Below are 26,796 nucleotides of genomic sequence, written 5' to 3' on the forward strand. Positions count from 1 at the left end.
AGGATATTTCCCTTGGCCCTATAGTCTTCAAAGGGATCCGAAATATCTGTTCTCAGATTCCACAGAAATAAGGCTAGCAAAGAGATCTACGAAACACAGATGTAACTCTGTGAGATGAATTCACAGAACACTAAGCAGTTTCTCAGAAAGCTTCTTTCCAGATTTCATCTGAGGATATTTCCTTTTTCACCATAGCCCTCTATGGGCTTCCAAATATCACTTTGCCAATTCCACAAGAACTGTCTTAGCGAAAGGCTTCTTGAGGGGAAAGCTGTAACTCTGTGAGATGATTTCACAGAACACAAAGAAGTTTCTCAGAAAGCTTCTTTCTCTTTGTTATAGGAGGATATTTCCTTTGGCCCTATAGTCTTCAAAGGGATCCGAAATATCTGTTCTCAGATTCCACAGAAATAAGGCTAGCAAAGAGATCTACGAAACACAGATGTAACTCTGTGAGATGAATTCACAGAACACTAAGCAGTTTCTCAGAAAGCTTCTTTCCAGATTTCATCTGAGGATATTTCCTTTTTCACCATAGCCCTCTATGGGCTTCCAAATATCACTTTGCCAATTCCACAAGAACTGTCTTAGCGAAAGGCTTCTTGAGGGGAAAGCTGTAACTCTGTGAGATGATTTCACAGAACACAAAGAAGTTTCTCAGAAAGCTTCTTTCTCTTTGTTATCGGAGGATATTTCCTTTGGCCCTATAGCCTTCAAAGGGATCCGAAATATCTGTTCTCAGATTCCACAGAAATAAGGCTAGCAAAGAGATCTACGAAACACAGATGTAACTCTGTGAGATGAATTCACAGAACACTAAGCAGTTTCTCAGAAAGCTTCTTTCCAGATTTCATCTGAGGATATTTCCTTTTTCACCATAGCCCTCTATGGGCTTCCAAATATCACTTTGCCAATTCCACAAGCACTGTCTTAGCGAAAGGCTTCTTGAGGGGAAAGCTGTAACTCTGTGAGATGATTTCACAGAACACAAAGAAGTTTCTCATAAAGCTTCTTTCTCTGTTAGCGGAGGATATTTCCTTTGGCCCTATAGTCTTCAAAGGGATCCGAAATATCTGTTCTCAGATTCCACAGAAATAAGGCTAGCAAAGAGATCCACGAAATACAGATGTAACTCTGTGAGATGAATTCACAGAACACTAAGCAGTTTCTCAGAAAGCTTCTTTCCAGATTTCATCTGAGGATATTTCCTTTTTCACCATAGCCCTCTATGGGCTTCCAAATATCACTTTGCCAATTCCACAAGAACTGTCTTAGCGAAAGGCTTCTTGAGGGGAAAGCTGTGACTCTGTGAGATGATTTCACAGAACACAAAGAAGTTTCTCAGAAAGCTTCTTTCTCTGTTAGCGGAGGATATTTCCTTTGGCCCTATTGTCTTCAAAGGGATCCGAAATATCTGTTCTCAGATTCCACAGAAATAAGGCTAGCAAAGAGATCCACGAAATACAGATATAACTCTGTGAGATGAATTCACAGAACACTAAGCAGTTTCTCAGAAAGCTTCTTTCCAGATTTCATCTGAGGATATTTCCTTTTTCACCCTAGCCCTCTATGGGCTTCCAAATATCACTTTGCCATTTCCACAAGAACTGTCTTAGCGAAAGGCTTCTTGAGGGGAAAGCTGTAACTCTGTGAGATGATTTCACAGAACACAAAGAAGTTTCTCAGAAAGCTTCTTTCTCTTTGTTATCGGAGGATATTTCCTTTGGCCCAATAGCCTTCAAAGGGATCCGAAATATCTGTTCTCAGATTCCACAGAAATAAGGCTAGCAAAGAGATCCACGAAATACAGATGTAACTCTGTGAGATGAATTCGCAGAACACTAAGCAGTTTCTCAGAAAGCTTCTTTCCAGATTTCATCTAAGGATATTTCGTATTTCACCATAGCCGTCTATGGGCTTCCAAATATCACTTTGCCAATTCCACAAGAACTGTCTTAGCGAAAGGCTTCTTGAGGGGAAGGCTGTAACTCCGTAAGACGATTTCACAGAAAACAAAGAAGTTTCTCAGAAAGCTTCTTTCTCTTTGTTATCGGAGGATACTTCCTTTGGCCCTATAGTCTTCAAAGGGATCCGAAATATCTGTTCTCAGATTCCACAGAAATAAGGCTAGCAAAGAGATCTACGAAACACAGATGTAACTCTGTGAGATGAATTCACAGAACACTAAGCCGTTTCTCAGAAAGCTTCTTTCCAGATTTCATCTGAGGATATTTCCTATTTCACCATAGCCCTCTATGGGCTTCCAAATATCACTTTGCCAATTCCACAAGAACTGTCTTAGCGAAAGGCTTCTTGAGGGGAAAGCTGTAACTCTGTGAGATGATTTCACAGAACACAAAGAAGTTTCTCAGAAAGCTTCTTTCTCTTTGTTATCGGAGGATATTTCCTTTGGCCCTTTAGTCTTCAAAGGGATCCGAAATATCTGTTCTCAGATTCCACAGAAATAAGGCTAGCAAAGAGATCTACGAAACACAGATATAACTCTGTGAGATGAATTCACAGAACACTAAGCAGTTTCTCAGAAAGCTTCTTTCCAGATTTCATCTGAGGATATTTCCTTTTTCACCATAGCCCTCTATGGGCTTCCAAATATCACTTTGCCAATTCCACAAGAACTGTCTTAGCGAAAGGCTTCTTGAGGGGAAAGCTGTAACTCTGTGAGATGATTTCACAGAACACAAAGAAGTTTCTCAGAAAGCTTCTTTCTCTTTGTTATCGGAGGATATTTCCTTTGGCCCTATAGTCTTCAAAGGGATCCGAAATATCTGTTCTCAGATTCCACAGAAATAAGGCTAGCAAAGAGATCTACGAAACACAGATGTAACTCTGTGAGATGAATTCACAGAACACTAAGCAGTTTCTCAGAAAGCTTCTTTCCAGATTTCATCTGAGGATATTTCCTTTTTCACCATAGCCCTCTATGGGCTTCCAAATATCACTTTGCCAATTCCACAAGAACTGTCTTAGCGAAAGGCTTCTTGAGGGGAAAGCTGTAACTCTGTAAGACGATTTCACAGAACACAAAGAAGTTTCTCAGAAAGCTTCTTTCTCTTTGTTAGCGCGGGATATTTCCTTTGGCCCTATAGTCTTCAAAGGGATCCGAAATATCTGTTCTCAGATTCCACAGAAATAAGGCTAACAAAGAGATCTACGAAACACAGATGTAACTCTGTGAGATGAATTCACAGAACACTAAGCAGTTTCTCAGAAAGCTTCTTTCCAGATTTCATCTGAGGATATTTCCTTTTTCACCATAGCCCTCTATGGGCTTCCAAATATCACTTTGCCAATTCCACAAGAACTGTCTTAGCGAAAGGCTTCTTCAGGGGAAAGCTGTAACTCTGTAAGATGATTTCACAGAACACAAAGAAGTTTCTCAGAAAGCTTCTTTCTCTTTGTTATCGGAGGATATTTCCTTTGGCCCTATAGTCTTCAAAGGGATCCGAAATATCTGTTCTCAGATTCCACAGAAATAAGGCCAGCAAAGAGATCTACAAAACACAGATGTAACTCTGTGACATGGCTTCACAGAACACTAAGCAGTTTCTCAGAAAGTTTCTTTCCAGATTTCATCTGAAGATATTTCCTTTTTCACCATAGCCCTCTGTGGGCTTCCAAATATCACTTTGCCAATTTCACAAGAACTGTCTAAGCGAAAGGCTTCTTGAGGGGAAAGCTATAACTCTGTGAGATGATTTCACAGAACACAAAGAAGTTTCTCAGAAAGCTTCTTTCTTTTTGTTAGCGCAGGATATTTCCTTTGGCCCTATAGTCTTCAAAGGGATCGGAAATATCTGTTCTCAGATTCCACAGAAATAAGGCTAACAAAGAGATCTACGAAACACAGATGTAACTCTGTGAGATGAATTCACAGAACACTAAGCAGTTTCTCAGAAAGCTTCTTTCCAGATTTCATCTGAGGATATTTCCTTTTTCACCATAGCCCTCTATGGGCTTCCAAATATCACTTTGCCACTTCAACAAGAACCGTCTTAGCAAAGGCTTCTTGAGGGGAAAGCTGTAACTCTGTGAGATGATTTCACAGAACACAAAGAAGTTTCTCAGAAAGCTTCTTTCTCTTTGTTATCGGAGGATATTTCCTTTGGCCCTATAGTCTTCAAAGGGATCCGAAATATCTGTTCTCAGATTCCACAGAAATAAGGCTAGCAAAGAGATCTACGAAACACAGATGTAACTCTGTGAGATGAATTCACAGAACAATAAGTAGTTTCTCAGAAAGCTTCTTTCCAGATTTCATCTGAGGATATTTCCTTTTTCACCATAGCCCTCTATGGGCTTCCAAATATCACTTTGCCAATTCCACAAGAACTGTCTTAGCGAAAGGCTTCTTGAGGGGAAAGCTGTGACTCTGTGAGATGATTTCACAGAACACAAAGAAGTTTCTCAGAAAGCTTCTTTCTCTGTTAGCGGAGGATATTTCCTTTGGCCCTATTGTCTTCAAAGGGATCCGAAATATCTGTTCTCAGATTCCACAGAAATAAGGCTAGCAAAGAGATCCACGAAATACAGATATAACTCTGTGAGATGAATTCACAGAACACTAAGCAGTTTCTCAGAAAGCTTCTTTCCAGATTTCATCTGAGGATATTTCCTTTTTAACCCTAGCCCTCTATGGGCTTCCAAATATCACTTTGCCATTTCCACAAGAACTGTCTTAGCGAAAGGCTTCTTGAGGGGAAAGCTGTAACTCTGTGAGATGATTTCACAGAACACAAGAAGTTTCTCAGAAAGCTTCTTTCTCTTTGTTATCGGAGGATATTTCCTTTGGCCCAATAGCCTTCAAAGGGATCCGAAATATCTGTTCTCAGATTCCACAGAAATAAGGCTAGCAAAGAGATCCACGAAATACAGATGTAACTCTGTGAGATGAATTCGCAGAACACTAAGCAGTTTCTCAGAAAGCTTCTTTCCAGATTTCATCTAAGGATATTTCGTATTTCACCATAGCCCTCTATGGGCTTCCAAATATCACTTTGCTAATTCCACAAGAACTGTCTTAGCGAAAGGCTTCTTGAGGGGAAGGCTGTAACTCCGTAAGACGATTTCACAGAAAACAAAGAAGTTTCTCAGAAAGCTTCTTTCTCTTTGTTATCGGAGGATATTTCCTTTGGCCCTATAGTCTTCAAAGGGATCCGAAATATCTGTTCTCAGATTCCACAGAAATAAGGCTAGCAAAGAGATCTACGAAACACAGATGTAACTCTGTGAGATGAATTCACTGAACACTAAGCAGTTTCTCAGAAAGCTTCTTTCCAGATTTCATCTGAGGATATTTCCTTTTTCACCAGCGCCCTCTATGGGCTTCCAAATATCACTTTGCCAATTCCACAAGAACTGTCTTAGCGAAAGGCTTCTTGAGGGGAAAGCTGTAACTCTGTGAGATGATTTCACAGAACACAAAGAAGTTTCTCAGAAAGCTTCTTTCTCTTTGTTATCGGAGGATATTTCCTTTGGCCCTATAGTCTTCAAAGGGATCCGAAATATCTGTTCTCAGATTCCACAGAAATAAGGCTAGCAAAGAGATCTACGAAACACAGATGTAACCCTGTGAGATGAATTCACAGAACACTAAGCAGTTTCTCAGAAAGCTTCTTTCCAGATTTCATCTGAGGATATTTCCTTTTTCACCATAGCCCTCTAGAGGCTTCCAAATATCACTTTGCCAATTCCACAAGAACTGTCTTAGCGAAAGGCTTCTTGAGGGGAAAGCTGTAACTCTGTGAGATGATTTCACAGAACACAAAGAAGTTTCTCAGAAAGCTTCTTTCTCTTTGTTATCGGAGGATATTTCCTTTGGCCCTATAGCCTTCAAAGGGATCCGAAATATCTGTTCTCAGATTCCACAGAAATAAGGCTAGCAAAGAGATCTACGAAACACAGATGTAACTCTGTGAGATGTATTCACAGAACACTAAGCAGTTTCCCAGAAAGCTTCTTTCCACATTTCATCTGAGGATATTTCCTTTTTCACCCTAGCCCTCTATGGGCTTCCAAATATCACTTTGCCAATTCCACAAGAACTGTCTTAGCGAAAGGCTTCTTGAGGGGAAAGCTGTAACTCTGTGAGATGATTTCACAGAACACAAAGAAGTTTCTCAGAAAGCTTCTTTCGCTTTGTTATCAGAGGATATTTCCCTTGGCCCTATAGTCTTCAAAGGGATCCGAAATATCTGTTCTCAGTTTCCACAGAAATAAGGCTAGCAAAGAGATCTACGAAACACAGATGTAACTCTGTGAGATGAATTCACAGAACACTAAGCAGTTTCTCAGAAAGCTTCTTTCCAGATTTCATCTGAGGATATTTCCTTTTTCACCATAGCCCTCTATGGGCTTCCAAATATCACTTTGCCAATTCCACAAGAACTGTCTTAGCGAAAGGCTTCTTGAGGGGAAAGCTGTAACTCTGTGAGATGATTTCACAGAACACAAAGAAGTTTCTCAGAAAGCTTCTTTCTCTTTGTTATAGGAGGATATTTCCTTTGGCCCTATAGTCTTCAAAGGGATCCGAAATATCTGTTCTCAGATTCCACAGAAATAAGGCTAGCAAAGAGATCTACGAAACACAGATGTAACTCTGTGAGATGAATTCACAGAACACTAAGCAGTTTCTCAGAAAGCTTCTTTCCAGATTTCATCTGAGGATATTTCCTTTTTCACCATAGCCCTCTATGGGCTTCCAAATATCACTTTGCCAATTCCACAAGAACTGTCTTAGCGAAAGGCTTCTTGAGGGGAAAGCTGTAACTCTGTGAGATGATTTCACAGAACACAAAGAAGTTTCTCAGAAAGCTTCTTTCTCTTTGTTATCGGAGGATATTTCCTTTGGCCCTATAGCCTTCAAAGGGATCCGAAATATCTGTTCTCAGATTCCACAGAAATAAGGCTAGCAAAGAGATCTACGAAACACAGATGTAACTCTGTGAGATGAATTCACAGAACACTAAGCAGTTTCTCAGAAAGCTTCTTTCCAGATTTCATCTGAGGATATTTCCTTTTTCACCATAGCCCTCTATGGGCTTTCAAATATCACTTTGCCAATTCCACAAGAACTGTCTTAGCGAAAGGCTTCTTGAGGGGAAAGCTGTGACTCTGTGAGATGATTTCACAGAACACAAAGAAGTTTCTCAGAAAGCTTCTTTCTCTGTTAGCGGAGGATATTTCCTTTGGCCCTATTGTCTTCAAAGGGATCCGAAATATCTGTTCTCAGATTCCACAGAAATAAGGCTAGCAAAGAGATCCACGAAATACAGATATAACTCTGTGAGATGAATTCACAGAACACTAAGCAGTTTCTCAGAAAGCTTCTTTCCAGATTTCATCTGAGGATATTTCCTTTTTCACCCTAGCCCTCTATGGGCTTCCAAATATCACTTTGCCATTTCCACAAGAACTGTCTTAGCGAAAGGCTTCTTGAGGGGAAAGCTGTAACTCTGTGAGATGATTTCACAGAACACAAAGAAGTTTCTCAGAAAGCTTCTTTCTCTTTGTTATCGGAGGATATTTCCTTTGGCCCAATAGCCTTCAAAGGGATCCGAAATATCTGTTCTCAGATTCCACAGAAATAAGGCTAGCAAAGAGATCCACGAAATACAGATGTAACTCTGTGAGATGAATTCGCAGAACACTAAGCAGTTTCTCAGAAAGCTTCTTTCCAGATTTCATCTAAGGATATTTCGTATTTCACCATAGCCGTCTATGGGCTTCCAAATATCACTTTGCCAATTCCACAAGAACTGTCTTAGCGAAAGGCTTCTTGAGGGGAAGGCTGTAACTCCGTAAGACGATTTCACAGAAAACAAAGAAGTTTCTCAGAAAGCTTCTTTCTCTTTGTTATCGGAGGATACTTCCTTTGGCCCTATAGTCTTCAAAGGGATCCGAAATATCTGTTCTCAGATTCCACAGAAATAAGGCTAGCAAAGAGATCTACGAAACACAGATATAACTCTGTGAGATGAATTCACAGAACACTAAGCAGTTTCTCAGAAAGCTTCTTTCCAGATTTCATCTGAGGATATTTCCTTTTTCACCATAGCCCTCTATGGGCTTCCAAATATCACTTTGCCAATTCCACAAGAACTGTCTTAGCGAAAGGCTTCTTGAGGGGAAAGCTGTAACTCTGTGAGATGATTTCACAGAACACAAAGAAGTTTCTCAGAAAGCTTCTTTCTCTTTGTTATCGGAGGATATTTCCTTTGGCCCTATAGTCTTCAAAGGGATCCGAAATATCTGTTCTCAGATTCCACAGAAATAAGGCTAGCAAAGAGATCTACGAAACACAGATGAAACTCTGTGAGATGAATTCACAGAACACTAAGCAGTTTCTCAGAAAGCTTCTTTCCAGATTTCATCTGAGGATATTTCCTTTTTCACCATAGCCCTCTATGGGCTTCCAAATATCACTTTGCCAATTCCACAAGAACTGTCTTAGCGAAAGGCTTCTTGAGGGGAAAGCTGTAACTCTGTAAGACGATTTCACAGAACACAAAGAAGTTTCTCAGAAAGCTTCTTTCTCTTTGTTAGCGCAGGATATTTCCTTTGGCCCTATAGTCTTCAAAGGGATCCGAAATATCTGTTCTCAGATTCCACAGAAATAAGGCTAACAAAGAGATCTACGAAACACAGATGTAACTTTGTGAGATGAATTCACAGAACACTAAGCAGTTTCTCAGAAAGCTTCTTTCCAGATTTCATCTGAGGATATTTCCTTTTTCACCATAGCCCTCTATGGGCTTCCAAATATCACTTTGCCAATTCCACAAGAACTGTCTTAGCGAAAGGCTTCTTGAGGGGAAAGCTGTAACTCTGTAAGACGATTTCACAGAAGACAAAGAAGTTTCTCAGAAAGCTTCTTTCTCTTTGTTATCGGAAGATATTTCCTTTGGCCCTATAGTCTTCAAAGGGATCCGAAATATCTGTTCTCAGATTCCACAGAAATAAGGCTAGCAAAGAGATCTACGAAACACAGATGTAACTCTGTGAGATGAATTCACAGAACACTAACCCGTTTCTCAGAAAGCTTCTTTCCAGATTTCATCTGAGGATATTTCCTTTTTCACCATAGCCCTCTATGGGCTTCCAAATATCACTTTGCCAATTCCACAAGAACTGTCTTAGCGAAAGGCTTCTTGAGGGGAAAGCTGTAACTCTGTGAGATGATTTCTCAGAACACAAAGAAGTTTCTCAGAAAGCTTCTTTCTCTTTGTTATCGGAGGATATTTCCTTTGGCCCTATAGTCTTCAAAGGGATCCGAAATATCTGTTCTCAGATTCCACAGAAATAAGGCTAGCAAAGAGATCTACGAAACACAGATGTAACTCTGTGAGATGAATTCACAGAACACTAAGCAGTTTCTCAGAAAGCTTCTTTCCAGATTTCATCTGAGGATATTTCCTATTTCACCATAGCCCTCTATGGGCTTCCAAATATCACTTTGCCAATTCCACAAGAACTGTCTTAGCGAAAGGCTTCTTGAGGAGAAAGCTGTAACTCTGTGAGATGATTTCACAGAACACAAAGAAGTTTCTCAGAAAGCTTCTTTCTCTTTGTTATCGGAGGATATTTCCTTTGGCCCTATAGTCTTCAAAGGGATCCGAAATATCTGTTCTCAGATTCCACAGAAATAAGGCTAGCAAAGAGATCTACGAAACACAGATGTAACTCTGTGAGATGAATTCACAGAACACTAAGCAGTTTCTCTGAAAGCTTCTTTCCAGATTTCATCTGAGGATATTTCCTTTTTCACCATAGCCCTCTATGGGCTTCCAAATATCACTTTGCCAATTCCACAAGAACTGTCTTAGCGAAAGGCTTCTTCAGGGGAAAGCTGTAACTCTGTGAGATGATTTCACAGAACACAAAGAAGTTTCTCAGAAAGCTTCTTTCTCTTTGTTATCGGAGGATATTTCCTTTAGCCCTATAGTCTTCAAAGGGATCCGAAATATCTGTTCTCAGATTCCACAGAAATAAGGCTAGCAAAGAGATCTAAAAAACACAGATGTAACTCTGTGAGATGGATTCACAGAACACTAAGCAGTTTCTCAGAAAGTTTCTTTCCAGATTTCATCTGAGGATATTTCCTTTTTCACCATAGCCCTCTGTGGGCTTCCAAATATCACTTTGCCAATTTCACAAGAACTGTCTAAGCGAAAGGCTTCTTGAGGGGAAAGCTATAACTCTGTGAGATGATTTCACAGAACACAAAGAAGTTTCTCAGAAAGCTTCTTTCTCTTTGTTAGCGCAGGATATTTCCTTTGGCCCTATAGTCTTCAAAGGGATCCGAAATATCTGTTCTCAGATTCCACAGAAATAAGGCTAGCAAAGAGATCTACGAAACACAGATGTAACTCTGTGAGATGAATTCACAGAACACTAAGCAGTTTCTCAGAAAGCTTCTTTCCAGATTTCATCTGAGGATATTTCCTTTTTCACCATAGCCCTCTATTGGCTTCCAAATATCACTTTGCCAATTCCACAAGAACTGTGTTAGCGAAAGGCTTCTTGACGGGAAAGCTGTAACTCTGTAAGACGATTTCACAGAACACAAAGAAGTTTCTCAGAAAGCTTCTTTCTCTTTGTTATCGGAGGATATTTCCTTTGTCCCTATAGTCTTCAAAGGGATCCGAAATATCTGTTCTCAGATTCCACAGAAATAAGGCTAGCAAAGAGATCTATGAAACACAGATGTAACTCTGTGAGATGAATTCACAGAACACTAAGCAGTTTCTCAGAAAGCTTCTTTCCAGATTTCATCTGAGGATATTTCCTTTTTCACCATAGCCCTCTATGGGCTTCCAAATATCACTTTGCCAATTCCACAAGAACTGTCTTAGCGAAAGGCTTCTTGAGGGGAAAGCTGTAACGTTGTGAGATGATTTCACAAAACACAAAGAAGTTTCTCAGAAAGCTTCTTTCTCTTTGTTATCGGAGGATATTTCCTTTGGCCCTATAGTCTTCAAAGGGATCCGAAATATCTCTTCTCAGATTCCACAGAAATAAGGCTAGCAAAGAGATCTACGAAACACAGATGTAACTCTGTGAGATGAATTCACAGAACACTAAGCAGTTTCTCAGAAAGCTTCTTTCCAGATTTCATCTGAGGATATTTCCTATTTCACCATAGCCCTCTATGGGCTTCCAAATATCACTTTGCCAATTCCACAAGAACTGTCTTAGCGAAAAGCTTCTTGAGGAGAAAGCTGTAACTCTGTGAGATGATTTCACAGAACACAAAGAAGTTTCTCAGAAAGCTTCTTTCTCTTTGTTATCGGAGGATATTTCCTTTGGCCCTATAGTCTTCAAAGGGATCCGAAATATCTGTTCTCAGATTCCACAGAAATAAGGCTAGCAAAGAGATCTACGAAACACAGATGTAACTCTGTGAGATGAATTCACAGAACACTAAGCAGTTTCTCAGAAAGCTTCTTTCCAGATTTCATCTGAGGATATTTCCTTTTTCACCATAGCCCTCTATGGGCTTCCAAATATCACTTTGCCAATTTCACAAGAACTGTCTTAGCGAAAGGCTTCTTGAGGGGAAAGCTATAACTCTGTGAGATGATTTCACAGAACACAAAGAAGTTTCTCAGAAAGCTTCTTTCTCTTTGTTATCGGAGGATATTTCCTTTGGCCCTATATTCTTCAAAGGGATCTGAAATATCTGTTCTCAGATTCCACAGAAATAAGGCTAGCAAAGAGATCCACGAAACACAGATGTAACTCTGTGAGATGAATTCACAGAACACAAAGCAGTTTCCCAGAAAGCTTCTTTCCAGATTTCATCTGAGGATATTTCCTTTTTCACCATAGCCCTCTATGGGCTTCCAAATATCACTTTGCCAATTCCACAAGAACTGTCTTAGCGAAAGGCTTCTTGAGTGGAAAGCTGTAACTCTGTGAGATGATTTCACAGAACACAAAGAAGTTTCTCAGAAAGCTTCTTTCTCTTTGTTAGCGGAGGATATTTCCTTTGGCCCTATAGTCTTCAAAGGGATCCGAAATATCTGTTCTCAGATTCCACCGAAATAAGGCTAGCAAAGAGATCCACGAAATACAGATGTAACTCTGTCAGATGAATTCACAGAACACTAAGCAGTTTCTCAGAAAGCTTCTTTCCAGATTTCATCTGAGGATATTTCCTATTTCACCATAGCCCTCTATGGGCTTCCAAATATCACTTTGCCAATTCAACAAGAACTGTCTTAGCGAAAGGCTTCTTGAGGGGAAAGCTGTAACTCTGTGAGATGATTTCACAGAACACAGAGAAGTTTCTCAGAAAGCTTCTTTCTCTTTGTTATCGGAGGATATTTCCTTTGGCCCTATAGTCTTCAAAGGGATCCGAAATATCTGTTCTCAGATTCCACAGAAATAAGGCTAGCAAAGAGATCTACGAAACACAGATGTAACTCTGTGAGATGAATTCACAGAACACTAACCCGTTTCTCAGAAAGCTTCTTTCCAGATTTCATCTGAGGATATTTCCTATTTCACCATAGCCCTCTATGGGCTTCCAAATATCACTTTGCCAATTCCACAAGAACTGTCTTAGCGAAAGGCTTCTTGAGGGGAAAGCTATAACTCTGTGAGATGATTTCACAGAACACAAAGAAGTTTCTCAGAAAGCTTCTTTCTCTTTGTTATCGGAGGATATTTCCTATGGCCCTATAGTCTTCAAAGGGATCCGAAATATCTGTTCTCAGATTCCACAGAAATAAGGCTAGCAAAGAGATCTACGAAACACAGATGTAACTCTGTGAGATGAATTCACAGAACACTAAGCAGTTTCTCAGAAAGCTTCTTTCCAGATTTCATCTGAGGATATTTCCTTTTTCACCATAGCCCTCTATGGGCTTCCAAATATCACTTTGCCAATTCCACAAGAACTGTCTTAGCGAAAGGCTTCTTGAGGGGAAAGCTGTAACTCTGTGAGATGATTTCACAGAACACAAAGAAGTTTCTCAGAAAGCTTCTTTCTCTTTGTTATCGGAGGATATTTCCTTTGGCCCTATAGTCTTCAAAAGGATCCGAAATATCTGTTCTCAGATTCCACAGAAATAAGGCTAGCAAAGAGATCTACGAAACACAGATGTAACTCTGTGAGATGAATTCACAGAACACTAAGCAGTTTCTCAGAAAGCTTCTTTCCAGATTTCATCTGAGGATATTTCCTTTTTCACCATAGCCCTCTATGGGCTTCCAAATATGACTTTGCCAATTCCACAAGAACTGTCTTAGCGAAAGGCTTCTTCAGGGGAAAGCTGTAACTCTGTGAGATGATTTCACAGAACACAAAGAAGTTTCTCAGAAAGCTTCTTTTTCTTTGTTATCGGAGGATATTTCCTTTGGCCCTATAGTCTTCAAAGGGATCCGAAATATCTGTTCTCAGATTCCACAGAAATAAGGCCAGCAAAGAGATCTACAAAACACAGATGTAACTCTGTGAGATGGATTCACAGAACACTAAGCAGTTTCTCAGAAAGTTTCTTTCCAGATTTCATCTGAGTATATTTCCTTTTTCACCATAGCCCTCTGTGGGCTTCCAAATATCATTTTGCCAATTTCACAAGAACTGTCTAAGCGAAAGGCTTCTTGAGGGGAAAGCTATAACTCTGTGAGATGATTTCACAGAACACAAAGAAGTTTCTCAGAAAGCTTCTTTCTCTTTGTTAGCGCAGGATATTTCCTTTGGCCCTATAGTCTTCAAAGGGATCCGAAATATCTGTTCTCAGATTCCACAGAAATAAGGCTAACAAAGAGATCTACGAAACACAGATGTAACTCTTTGAGATGAATTCACAGAACACTAAGCAGTTTCTCAGAAAGCTTCTATCCAGATTTCATCTGAGGATATTTCCTTTTTCACTATAGCCCACTATGGGCTTCCAAGTATCACTTTGCCAATTCCATAAAAACTGTCTTAGCGAAAGGCTTCTTGAGGGGAAAGCTGTAACTCTGTAAGACGATTTCACAGAAGACAAAGAAGTTTCTCAGAAAGCTTCTTTCTCTTTGTTATCGGAGGATATTTCCTTTGGCCCTATAGTCTTCAAAGGGATCCGAAATATCTGTTTTCAGATTCCACAGAAATAAGGCTAGCAAAGAGATCTACGAAACACAGATGTAACTCTGTGAGATGAATTCACAGAACACTAAGCAGTTTCTCTGAAAGCTTCTTTCCAGATTTCATCTGAGGATATTTCCTTTTTCACCATAGCCCTCTATGGGCTTCCAAATATCACTTTGCCAATTCCACAAGAACTGTCTTAGCGAAAGGCTTCTTGAGGGGAAAGCTGTAACTCTGTGAGATGATTTCTCAGAACACAAAGAAGTTTCTCAGAAAGCTTCTTTCTCTTTGTTATCGGAGGATATTTCCTTTGACCCTATAGTCTTCAAAGGGATCCGAAATATCTGTTCTCAGATTCCACAGAAAGAAGGCTAGCAAAGAGACCCACGAAACACAGATGTAACTCTGTGAGATGAATTCACAGAACACTAAGCAGTTTCTCAGAAAGCTTCTTTCCAGATTTCATCTGAGGATATTTCCTATTTCACCATAGCCCTCTATGGGCTTCCAAATATCACTTTGCCAATTTCACAAGAACTGTCTTAGCGAAAGGCTTCTTGAGGAGAAAGCTGTAACTCTGTGAGATGATTTCACAGAACACAAAGAAGTTTCTCAGAAAGCTTCTTTGTCTTTGTTATCGGAGGATATTTCCTTTGGCCCTATAGTCTTCAAAGGGATCCGAAATATCTGTTCTCAGATTCCACAGAAATAAGGCTAGCAAAGAGATCTACGAAACACAGATGTAACTCTGTGAGATGAATTCAAAGAACACTAAGCAGTTTCTCTGAAAGCTTCTTTCCAGATTTCATCTGAGGATATTTCCTTTTTCACCATAGCCCTCTATGGGCTTCCAAATATCACTTTGCCAATTCCACAAGAACTGTCTTAGCGAAAGGCTTCTTGAGGGGAAAGCTGTAACTGTGTGAGATGATTTCACAGAACACAAAGAAGTTTCTCAGAAAGCTTCTTTCTCTTTGTTATCGGAGGATATTTCCTTTGGCCCTATAGTCTTCAAAGGGATCCGAAATATCTGTTCTCAGATTCCAAAGAAATAAGGCTAGCAAAGAGATCTACGAAACACAGATGTAATTCTGTGAGATGAATTCACAGAACACTAAGCAGTTTCTCAGAAAGCTTCTATCCAGATTTCATCTGAGGATAATTCCTTTTTCACTATAGCCCACTATGGGCTTCCAAGTATCACTTTGCCAATTCCATAAAAACTGTCTTAGCGAAAGGCTTCTTGAGGGGAAAGCTATAACTCTGTGAGATGATTTCACAGAACACAAAGAAGTTTCTCTGAAAGCTTCTTTCTCTTTGTTATCGGAGGATATTTCCTTTGGCCCTATAGTCTTCAAAGGGATCCGAAATATCTGTTCTCAGATTCCACAGAACTAAGGCTAGCAAAGAGATCCTCGAAATACAGATGTAACTCTGTGAGATGAATTAACAGAACACTAAAAAGTTTCTCAGAAAGCTTCTTTCCAGATTTCATCTGAGGATACTTCCTTTTTCACCATAGCCCTCTATGGGCTTCCAAATATCACTTTGCCAATTCCACAAGAACTGTCTTAGCGAAAGGCTTCTTGAGGGGAAAGCTGTAACTCTGTGAGATGATTTCACAGAACACAAAGAAGTTTCTCAGAAAGCTTCTTTCTCTTTGTTATTGGAGGATATTCCCTTTGGCCCTATAGTCTTCAAAGGGATCCGAAATATCTGTTCTCAGATTCCACAGAAATAAGGCTAGCAAAGACACCTACGAAACACAGATGTAACTCTGTGAGATGAATTCACAGAACACTAAGCAGTTTCTCTGAAAGCTTCTTTCCAGATTTCATCTGAGGATATTTCCTTTTTCACCATAGCCCTCTATGGGCTTCCAAATATCACTTTGCCAATTCCACAAGAACTGTCTTAGCGAAAGGCTTCTTGAGGGGAAAGCTGTAACTGTGTGAGATGATTTCACAGAACACAAAGAAGTTTCTCAGAAAGCTTCTTTCTCTTTGTTATCGGAGGATATTTCCTTTGGCCCTATAGTCTTCAAAGGGATCCGAAATATCTGTTCTCAGATTCCAAAGAAATAAGGCTAGCAAAGAGATCTACGAAACACAGATGTAATTCTGTAAGATGAATTCACAGAACACTAAGCAGTTTCTCAGAAAGCTTCTATCCAGATTTCATCTGTGGATATTTCCTTTTTCACTATAGCCCACTATGGGCTTCCAAGTATCACTTTGCCAATTCCATAAAAACTGTCTTAGCGAAAGGCTTCTTGAGTGGAAAGCTGTAACTCTGTGAGATGATTTCACAGAACACAAAGAAGTTTCTCAGAAAGCTTCTTTCTCTTTGTTATCGGAGGATATTTCCTTTGGCCCTATAGTCTTCAAAGGGATCCGAAATATCTGTTCTCAGATTCCACAGAAATAAGGCTAGCAAAGAGATCTACGAAACACAGATGTAACTCTGTGAGATGAATTCACAGAACACTAAGCAGTTTCTCAGAAAGCTTCTTTCCAGATTTCATCTGAGGATATTTTCTTTTTCACCATAGCCCTCTATGGGCTTCCAAATATCACTTTGCCAATTCCACAAGAACTGTCTTAGCGAAAGGCTTCTTGAGGGGAAAGCTGTAACTCTGTGAGATGATTTCACAGAACACAAAGAAGTTTCTCAGAAAGCTTCTTTCTCTTTGTTATCGGAGGATATTTCCTTTGGCCCTACATTCTTCACAGGGATCCGAAATATCTGTTCTCAGATTCCACAGAAATAAGTCTAGCAAAGAGATCCACGAAATACAGATGTAATTTTGTGAGATGAATTAACAGAACACTAAGCAGTTTCTCAGAAAGCTTCTTTCCAGATTTCATCTGAGGATATTTCCTATTTCACCATAGCCCTCTATGGGCTTCCAAATATCACTTTGCCAATTCAACAAGAACTGTCTTACCTAAAGGCTTCGTGAGGGGAAAGCTATAACTCTGTGAGATGATTTCACAGAACACAAAGAAGTTTCTCAGAAAGCTTCTTTCTCTTTGTTATCGGAGGGTATTTCCTTTGGCCCTATAGTCTTCAAAGGGATCCGAAATATCTGTTCTCAGATTCCACAGAAAGAAGGCTAGCAAAGAGACCTACGAAACACAGATGTAACTCTGTGAGATGAATTCACAGAACACTAAGCAGTTTCTCTGAAAGCTTCTTTCCAGATTTTATATGAGGATATTTCCTTTTTCACCGTAGCCCTCTATGGGCTTCCAAATATCACTTTGCAAATTCCACAAGAACTGTCTTAGCGAAAGGCTTCTTGAGGGGAAAGCTGTAACTCTGTGAGATGATTTCACAGAACACAAAGAAGTTTCTCAGAAAGCTTCTTTCTCTTTGTTATCGGAGGATATTTCCTTTGGCCCTATAGTCTTCAAAGGGATCCGAAATATCTGTTCTCAGATTCCACAGAAATAAGGCTAGCAAAGACACCTACGAAACACAGATGTAACTCTGTGAGATGAATTCACAGAACACTAAGCAGTTTCTCTGAAAGCTTCTTTCCAGATTTCATATGAGGATATTTGCTTTTTCACCATAGCCCTCTATGGGCTTCCAAATATCACTTTGCCAATTCCACAAGAACTGTCTTAGCGAAAGGCTTCTTGAGGGGAAAGCTATAACTCTGTTAGATGATTTCACAGAACACAAAGAAGTTTCTCAGAAAGCTTCTTTCTCTTTGTTAGCGCAGGATATTTCCTTTGGCCCTATAGTCTTCAAAGGGATCCGAAATATCTGTTCTCAGATTCCACAGAAATAAGGCTAGCAAAGAGATCTACGAAACACAGATGTAACTCTGTGAGATGAATTCACAGAACACTAAGCAGTTTCTCAGAAATCTTCTTTCCAGATTTCATCTGAGGATATTTCCTTTTTCACCACAGCCCTCTATGGGCTTCCAAATATCACTTTGCCAATTCCACAAGAACTGTCTTAGCGAAAGGCTTCTTGAGGGGAAAGCTGTAACTCTGTGAGATGATTTCACAAAACACAAAGAAGTTTCTCAGAAAGCTTCTTTCTCTTTGTTATCGGAGGATATTTCCTTTGGCCCTATAGTCTTCAAAGGGATCCGAAATATCTGTTCTCAGATTCCACAGAAATAAGGCTAGCAAAGAGATCTACGAAACACAGATGTAACTCTGTGAGATGAATTCACAGAACACTAAGCAGTTTCTCAGAAAGCTTCTTTCCAGATTTCATCTGAGGATATTTCCTTTTTCACCATAGCCCTCTATGGGCTTCCAAATATCACTTTGCCAATTTCACAAGAACTGTCTTAGCGAAAGGCTTCTTGAGGGGAAAGCTATAACTCTGTGAGATGATTTCACAGAACACAAAGAAGTTTCTCAGAAAGCTTCTTTCTCTTTGTTATCGGAGGATATTTCCTTTGGCCCTATATTCTTCAAAGGGATTCGAAATATCTGTTCTCAGATTCCACAGAAATAAGGCTAGCAAAGAGATCCACGAAACACAGATGTAACTCTGTGAGATGAATTCACAGAACACAAAGCAGTTTTCCAGAAAGCTTCTTTCCAGATTTCATCTGAGGATATTTCCTTTTTCACCATAGCCCTCTATGGGCTTCCAAATATCACTTTGCCAATTCCACAAGAACTGTCTTAGCGAAAGGCTTCTTGAGGGGAAAGCTGTAACTCTGTGAGATGATTTCACAGAACACAAAGAAGTTTCTCAGAAAGCTTCTTTCTCTTTGTTAGCGGAGGATATTTCCTTTGGCTCTATAGTCTTCAAAGGGATCCGAAATATCTGTTCTCAGATTCCACAGAAATAAGGCTAGCAAAGAGATCCACGAAATACAGATGTAACTCTGTGAGATGAATTCACAGAACACTAAGCAGTTTCTCAGAAAGCTTCTTTCCAGATTTCATCTGAGGATATTTCCTATTTCACCATAGCCCTCTATGGGCTTCCAAATATCACTTTGCCAATTCAACAAGAACTGTCTTAGCGAAAGGCTTCTTGAGGCGAAAGCTGTAACTCTGTGAGATGATTTCACAGAACACAAAGAAGTTTCTCAGAAAGCTTCTTTCTCTTTGTTATCGGAGGATATTTCCTTTGGCCCTATAGTCTTCAAAGGGATCCGAAATATCTGTTCTCAGATTCCACAGAAATAAGGCTAGCAAAGAGATCTACGAAACACAGATGTAACTCTGTGAGATGAATTCACAGAACACTAAGCAGTTTCTCAGAAAGCTTCTTTCCAGATTTCATCTGAGGATATTTCCTATTTCACCATAGCCCTCTATGGGCTTCCAAATATCACTTTGCCAATTCCACAAGAACTGTCTTAGCGAAAGGCTTCTTCAGGGGAAAGCTGTAACTCTGTGAGATGATTTCACAGAACACAAAGAAGTTTCTCAGAAAGCTTCTTTTTCTTTGTTATCGGAGGATATTTCCTTTGGCCCTATAGTCTTCAAAGGGATCCGAAATATCTGTTCTCAGATTCCACAGAAATAAGGCCAGCAAAGAGATCTACAAAACACAGATGTAACTCTGTGAGATGGATTCACAGAACACTAAGCAGTTTCTCACAAAGTTTCTTTCCAGATTTCATCTGAAGATATTTCCTTTTTCACCATAGCCCTCAGTGGGCTTCCAAATATCACTTTGCCAATTTCACAAGAACTGTCTAAGCGAAAGGCTTCTTGAGGGGAAAGCTATAAGTCTGATAGATGATTTCACAGAACACAAAGAAGTTTCTCAGAAAGCTTCTTTCTCTTTGTTAGCGCAGGATATTTCCTTTGGCCCTATAGTCTTCAAAGGGATCCGAAATATCTGTTCTCAGATTCCACAGAAATAAGGCTAGCAAAGAGATCTACGAAACACAGATGTAACTCTGTGAGATGAATTCACAGAACACTAAGCAGTTTCTCAGAAAGCTTCTTTCCAGATTTCATCTGAGGATATTTCCTTTTTCACCATAGCCCTCTATTGGCTTCCAAATATCACTTTGCCAATTCCACAAGAACTGTCTTAGCGAAAGGCTTCTTGAGGGGAAAGCTGTAACTCTGTAAGACGATTTCACAGAACACAAAGAAGTTTCTCAGAAAACTTCTTTCTCTTTGTTATCGGAGGATATTTCCTTTGGCCCTATAGTCTTCAAAGGGATCCGAAATATCTGTTCTCAGATTCCACAGAAATAAGGCTAGCAAAGAGATCTACGAAACACAGATGTAACTCTGTGAGATGAATTCACAGAACACTAAGCAGTTTCTCAGAAAGCTTCTTTCCAGATTTCATCTGAGGATATTTCCTATTTCACCATAGCCCTCTATGGGCTTCCAAATATCACTTTGCCAATTCCACAAGAACTGTCTTAGCGAAAAGCTTCTTGAGGAGAAAGCTGTAACTCTGTGAGATGATTTCACAGAACACAAAGAAGTTTCTCAGAAAGCTTCTTTCTCTTTGTTATCGGAGGATATTTCCTTTGGCCCTATAGTCTTCAAAGGGATCCGAAATATCTGTTCTCAGATTCCACAGAAATAAGGCTAGCAAAGAGATCTACGAAACACAGATGTAACTCTGTGAGATGAATTCACAGAACACTAAGCAGTTTCTCAGAAAGCTTCTTTCCAGATTTCATCTGAGGATATTTCCTTTTTCACCATAGCCCTCTATTGGCTTCCAAATATCACTTTGCCAATTCCACAAGAACTGTCTTAGCGAAAGGCTTCTTGAGGGGAAAGCTGTAACTCTGTAAGACGATTTCACAGAACACAAAGAAGTTTCTCAGAAAGCTTCTTTCTCTTTGTTATCGGAGGATATTTCCTTTGGCCCTATAGTCTTCAAAGGGATCCGAAATATCTGTTCTCAGATTCCACAGAAATAAGGCTAGCAAAGAGATCTACGAAACACAGATGTAACTCTGTGAGATGAATTCACAGAACACTAAGCAGTTTCTCAGAAAGCTTCTTTCCAGATTTCATCTGAGGATATTTCCTATTTCACCATAGCCCTCTATGGGCTTCCAAATATCACTTTGCCAATTCCACAAGAACTGTCTTAGCGAAAAGCTTCTTGAGGAGAAAGCTGTAACTCTGTGAGATGATTTCACAGAACACAAAGAAGTTTCTCAGAAAGCTTCTTTCTCTTTGTTAGCGCAGGATATTTCCTTTGGCCCTATAGTCTTCAAAGGGATCCGAAATATCTGTTCTCAGATTCCACAGAAATAAGGCTAGCAAAGAGATCTACGAAACACAGATGTAACTCTGTGAGATGAATTCACAGAACACTAAGCAGTTTCTCAGAAAGCTTCTTTCCAGATTTCATCTGAGGATATTTCCTTTTTCACAATAGCCCTCTATTGGCTTCCAAATATCACTTTGCCAATTCCACAAGAACTGTCTTAGCGAATGGCTTCTTGAGGGGAAAGCTGTAACTCTGTAAGACGATTTCACAGAAGACAAAGAAGTTTCTCAGAAAGCTTCTTTCTCTTTGTTATCGGAGGATATTTCCTTTGGCCCTATAGTCTTCAAAGGGATCCGAAATATCTGTTCTCAGATTCCACAGAAATAAGGCTAGCAAAGAGATCTACGAAACACAGATGTAACTCTGTGAGATGAATTCACAGAACACTAAGCAGTTTCTCAGAAAGCTTCTTTCCAGATTTCATCTGAGGATATTTCCTTTTTCACCATAGCCCTCTATGGGCTTCCAAATATCACTTTGCCAATTCCACAAGAACTGTCTTAGCGAAAGGCTTCTTGAGGAGAAAACTGTAACTCTGTGAGATGATTTCACAGAACACAAAGAAGTTTCTCAGAAAGCTTCTTTCTCTTTGATATCGGAGGATATTTCCTTTGGCCCTATAGTCTTCAAAGGGATCCGAAATATCTGTTCTCAGATTCCACAGAAATAAGGCTAGCAAAGAGATCTACGAAACACAGATGTAACTCTGTGAGATGAATTCACAGAACACTAAGCAGTTTCTCTGAAAGCTTCTTTCCAGATTTCATCTGAGGATATTTCCTTTTTCACCATAGCCTTCTAGGGGCTTCCAAATATCACTTTGCCAATTCCACAAGAACTGTCTTAGCGAAAGGCTTCTTGAGGGGAAAGCTATAACTCTGTTAGATGATTTCACAGAACACAAAGAAGTTTCTCAGAAAGCTTCTTTCTCTTTGTTAGCGCAGGATATTTCCTTTGGCCCTATAGTCTTCAAAGGGATCCGAAATATCTGTTCTCAGATTCCACAGAAATAAGGCTAGCAAAGAGATCTACGAAACACAGATGTAACTCTGTGAGATGAATTCACAGAACACTAAGCAGTTTCTCAGAAAGCTTCTTTCCAGATTTCATCTGAGGATATTTCCTTTTTCACCATAGCCCTCTATTGGCTTCCAAATATCACTTTGCCAATTCCACAAGAACTGTCTTAGCAAAAGGCTTCTTGACGGGAAAGCTGTAACTCTGTAAGACGATTTCACAGAACACAAAGAAGTTTCTCAGAAAGCTTCTTTCTCTTTGTTATCGGAGGATATTTCCTTTGGCCCTATAGTCTTCAAAGGGATCCGAAATATCTGTTCTCAGATTCCACAGAAATAAGGCTAGCAAAGAGATCTACGAAACACAGATGTAACTCTGTGAGATGAATTCACAGAACACTAAGCAGTTTCTCAGAAATCTTCTTTCCAGATTTCATCTGAGGATATTTCCTTTTTCACCATAGCCCTCTATGGGCTTCCAAATATCACTTTGCCAATTCCACAAGAACTGTCGTAGCGAAAGGCTTCTTGAGGGGAAAGCTGTAACTCTGTGAGATGATTTCACAAAACACAAAGAAGTTTCTCAGAAAGCTTCTTTCTCTTTGTTATCGGAGGATATTTCCTTTGCCCCTATAGTCTTCAAAGGGATCCGAAATATCTGTTCTCAGATTCCACAGAAATAAGGCTAGCAAAGAGATCTACGAAACACAGATGTAACTCTGTGAGATGAATTCACAGAACACTAAGCAATTTCTCAGAAAGCTTCTTTCCAGATTTCATCTGAGGATATTTCCTATTTCACCATAGCCCTCTATGGGCTTCCAAATATCACTTTGCCAATTTCACAAGAACTGTCTTAGCGAAAGGCTTCTTGAGGGGAAAGCTATAACTCTGTGAGATGATTTCACAGAACACAAAGAAGTTTCTCAGAAAACTTCTTTCTCTTTGTTATCGGAGGATATTTCCTATGGCCCTATAGTCTTCAAAGGGATCCGAAATATCTGTTCTCAGATTCCACAGAAATAAGGCTAGCAAAGAGATCTACGAAACACAGATGTAACTCTGTGAGATGAATTCACAGAACACTAAGCAGTTTCTCAGAAAGCTTCTTTCCAGATTTCATCTGAGGATATTTCCTTTTTCACCATAGCCCTCTATTGGCTTCCAAATATCACTTTGCCAATTCCACAAGAACTGTCTTAGCGAAAGGCTTCTTGAGGGGAAAGCTGTAACTCTGTGAGATGATTTCACAGAACACAAAGAAGTTTCTCAGAAAGCTTCTTTCTCTTTGTTATCGGAGGATATTTCCTTTGGCCCTATAGTCTTCAAAGGGATCCGAAATATCTGTTCTCAGATTCCACAGAAATAAGGCTAGCAAAGAGATCTACGAAACACAGATGTAACTCTGTGAGATGAATTCATAGAACACTAAGCAGTTTCTCAGAAAGCTTCTTTCCAGATTTCATCTGAGGATATTTCCTTTTTCACCATAGCCCTCTATGGGCTTCCAAATATCACTTTGCCAATTCCACAAGAACTGTCTAAGCGAAAGGCTTCTTGAGGGGAAAGCTGTAACTCTGTGAGATGATTTCTCAGAACACAAAGAAGTTTCTCAGAAAGCTTCTTTCTCTTTGTTATCGGAGGATATTTCCTTTGGCCCTATAGTCTTCAAAGGGATCCGAAATATCTGTTCTCAGATTCCACAGAAATAAGGCTAGCAAAGAGATCTACGAAACACAGATGTAACTCTGTGAGATGAATTCACAGAACACTAAGCAGTTTCTCTGAAAGCTTCTTTCCAGATTTCATCTGAGGATATTTCCTTTTTCACCATAGCCCTCTATGGGCTTCCAAATATCACTTTGCCAATTCCACAAGAACTGTCTTAGCGAAAGGCTTCTTGAGGGGAAAGCTGTAACTCTGTAAGACGATTTCACAGAACACTAAGAAGTTTCTCAGAAAGCTTCTTTCTCTTTGTTAGCGAAGGATATTTCCTTTGGCCCTATAGTCTTCAAAGGGATCCGAAATATCTGTTCTCAGATTCCACAAAAATAAGGCTAACAAAGAGATCTACGAAACACAGATGTAACTCTGTGAGATGAATTCACAGAACACTAAGCAGTTTCTCAGAAAGCTTCTTTCCAGATTTCATCTGAGGATATTTCCTTTTTCACCATAGCCCTCTATTGGCTTCCAAATATCACTTTGCCAATTCCACAAGAACTGTCTTAGCGAAAGGCTTCTTGAGGGGAAAGCTGTAACTCTGTAAGACGATTTCACAGAAGACAAAGAAGTTTCTCAGAAAGCTTCTTTCTCTTTGTTATCGGAGGATATTTCCTTTGGCCCTATAGTCTTCAAAGGGATCCGAAATATCTGTTCTCAGATTCCACAGAAATAAGGCTAGCAAAGAGATCTACGAAACACAGATGTAACTCTGTGAGATGAATTCACAGAACACTAACCCGTTTCTCAGAAAGCTTCTTTCCAGATTTCATCTGAGGATATTTGTTTTTTCACCATAGCCCTCTATGGGCTTCCAAATATCACTTTGCCAATTCCACAAGAACTGTCTTAGCGAAAGGCTTCTTGAGGGGAAAGCTGTAACTCTGTGAGATGATTTCACAGAACACAAAGAAGTTTCTCAGAAAGCTTCTTTCTCTTTGTTATCGGAGGATATTTCCTTTGGCCCTATAGTCTTCAAAGGGATCCGAAATATCTGTTCTCAGATTCCACAGAAATAAGGCTAGCAAAGAGATCTACGAAACACAGATGTAACTCTGTGAGATGAATTCACAGAACACTAAGCAGTTTCTCAGAAAGCTTCTTTCCAGATTTCATCTGAGGATATTTCCTATTTCACCATAGCCCTCTATGGGCTTCCAAATATCACTTTGCCAATTCCACAAGAACTGTCTTAGCGAAAGGCTTCTTGAGGAGAAAGCTGTGACTCTGTGAGATGATTTCACGGAACACAAAGAAGTTTCTCAGAAAGCTTCTTTCTCTTTGTTATCGGAGGATATTTCCTTTGGCCCTATAGTCTTCAAAGGGATCCGAAATATCTGTTCTCAGATTCCACAGAAATAAGGCTAGCAAAGAGATCTACGAAACACAGATGTAACTCTGTGAGATGAATTCACAGAACACTAAGCAGTTTCTCTGAAAGCTTCTTTCCAGATTTCATCTGAGAATATTTCCTTTTTCACCATAGCCCTCTATGGGCTTCCAAATATCACTTTGCCAATTCCACAAGAACTGTCTTAGCGAAAGGCTTCTTCAGGGGAAAGCTGTAACTCTGTGAGATGATTTCACAGAACACAAAGAAGTTTCTCAGAAAACTTCTTTCTCTTTGTTATCGGAGGATATTTCCTATGGCCCTATAGTCTTCAAAGGGATCCGAAATATCTGTTCTCATATTCCACAGAAATAAGGCTAGCAAAGAGATCTACGAAACACAGATGTAACTCTGTGAGATGAATTCACAGAACACTAAGCAGTTTCTCAGAAAGCTTCTTTCCAGATTTCATCTGAGGATATTTCCTTTTTCACCATAGCCCTCTATGGGCTTCCAAATATCACTTTGCCAATTCCACAAGAACTGTCTTAGCGAAAGGCTTCTTGAGGGGAAAGCTGTAACTCTGTGAGATGATTTCTCAGAACACAAAGAAGTTTCTCAGAAAGCTTCTTTCTCTTTGTTATCGGAGGATATTTCCTTTGGCCCTATAGTCTTCAAAGGGATCCGAAATATCTGTTCTCAGATTCCACAGAAATAAGGCTAGCAAAGAGATCTACGAAACACAGATGTAACTCTGTGAGATGAATTCACAGAACACTAAGCAGTTTCTCAGAAAGCTTCTTTCCAGATTTCATCTGAGGATATTTCCTTTTTCACCATAGCCCTCTATGGGCTTCCAAATATCACTTTGCCAATTCCACAAGAACTGTCTTAGCGAAAGGCTTCTTGAGGGGAAAGCTGTAACTCTGTAAGACGATTTCACAGAACACTAAGAAGTTTCTCAGAAAGCTTCTTTCTCTTTGTTATCGGAGGATATTTCCTTTGGCCCTATAGTCTTCAAAGGGATCCGAAATATCTGTTCTCAGATTCCACAGAAATAAGGCTAGCAAAGAGATCTACGAAACACAGATGTAACTCTGTGAGATGAATTCACAGAACACTAAGCAGTTTCTCAGAAAGCTTCTTTCCAGATTTCATCTGAGGATATTTCCTATTTCACCATAGCCCTCTATGGGCTTCCAAATATCACTTTGCCAATTCCACAAGAACTGTCTTAGCGAAAGGCTTCTTGAGGAGAAAGCTGTGACTCTGTGAGATGATTTCACAGAACACAAAGAAGTTTCTCAGAAAGCTTCTTTCTCTTTGTTATCGGAGGATATTTCCTTTGGCCCTATAGTCTTCAAAGGGATCCGAAATATCTGTTC

The sequence above is a fragment of the Macaca nemestrina genome, chromosome 10, assembly GCF_043159975.1.
Source record: "Macaca nemestrina isolate mMacNem1 chromosome 10, mMacNem.hap1, whole genome shotgun sequence".
Classification (NCBI taxonomy): Eukaryota; Metazoa; Chordata; class Mammalia; order Primates; family Cercopithecidae; genus Macaca; species Macaca nemestrina.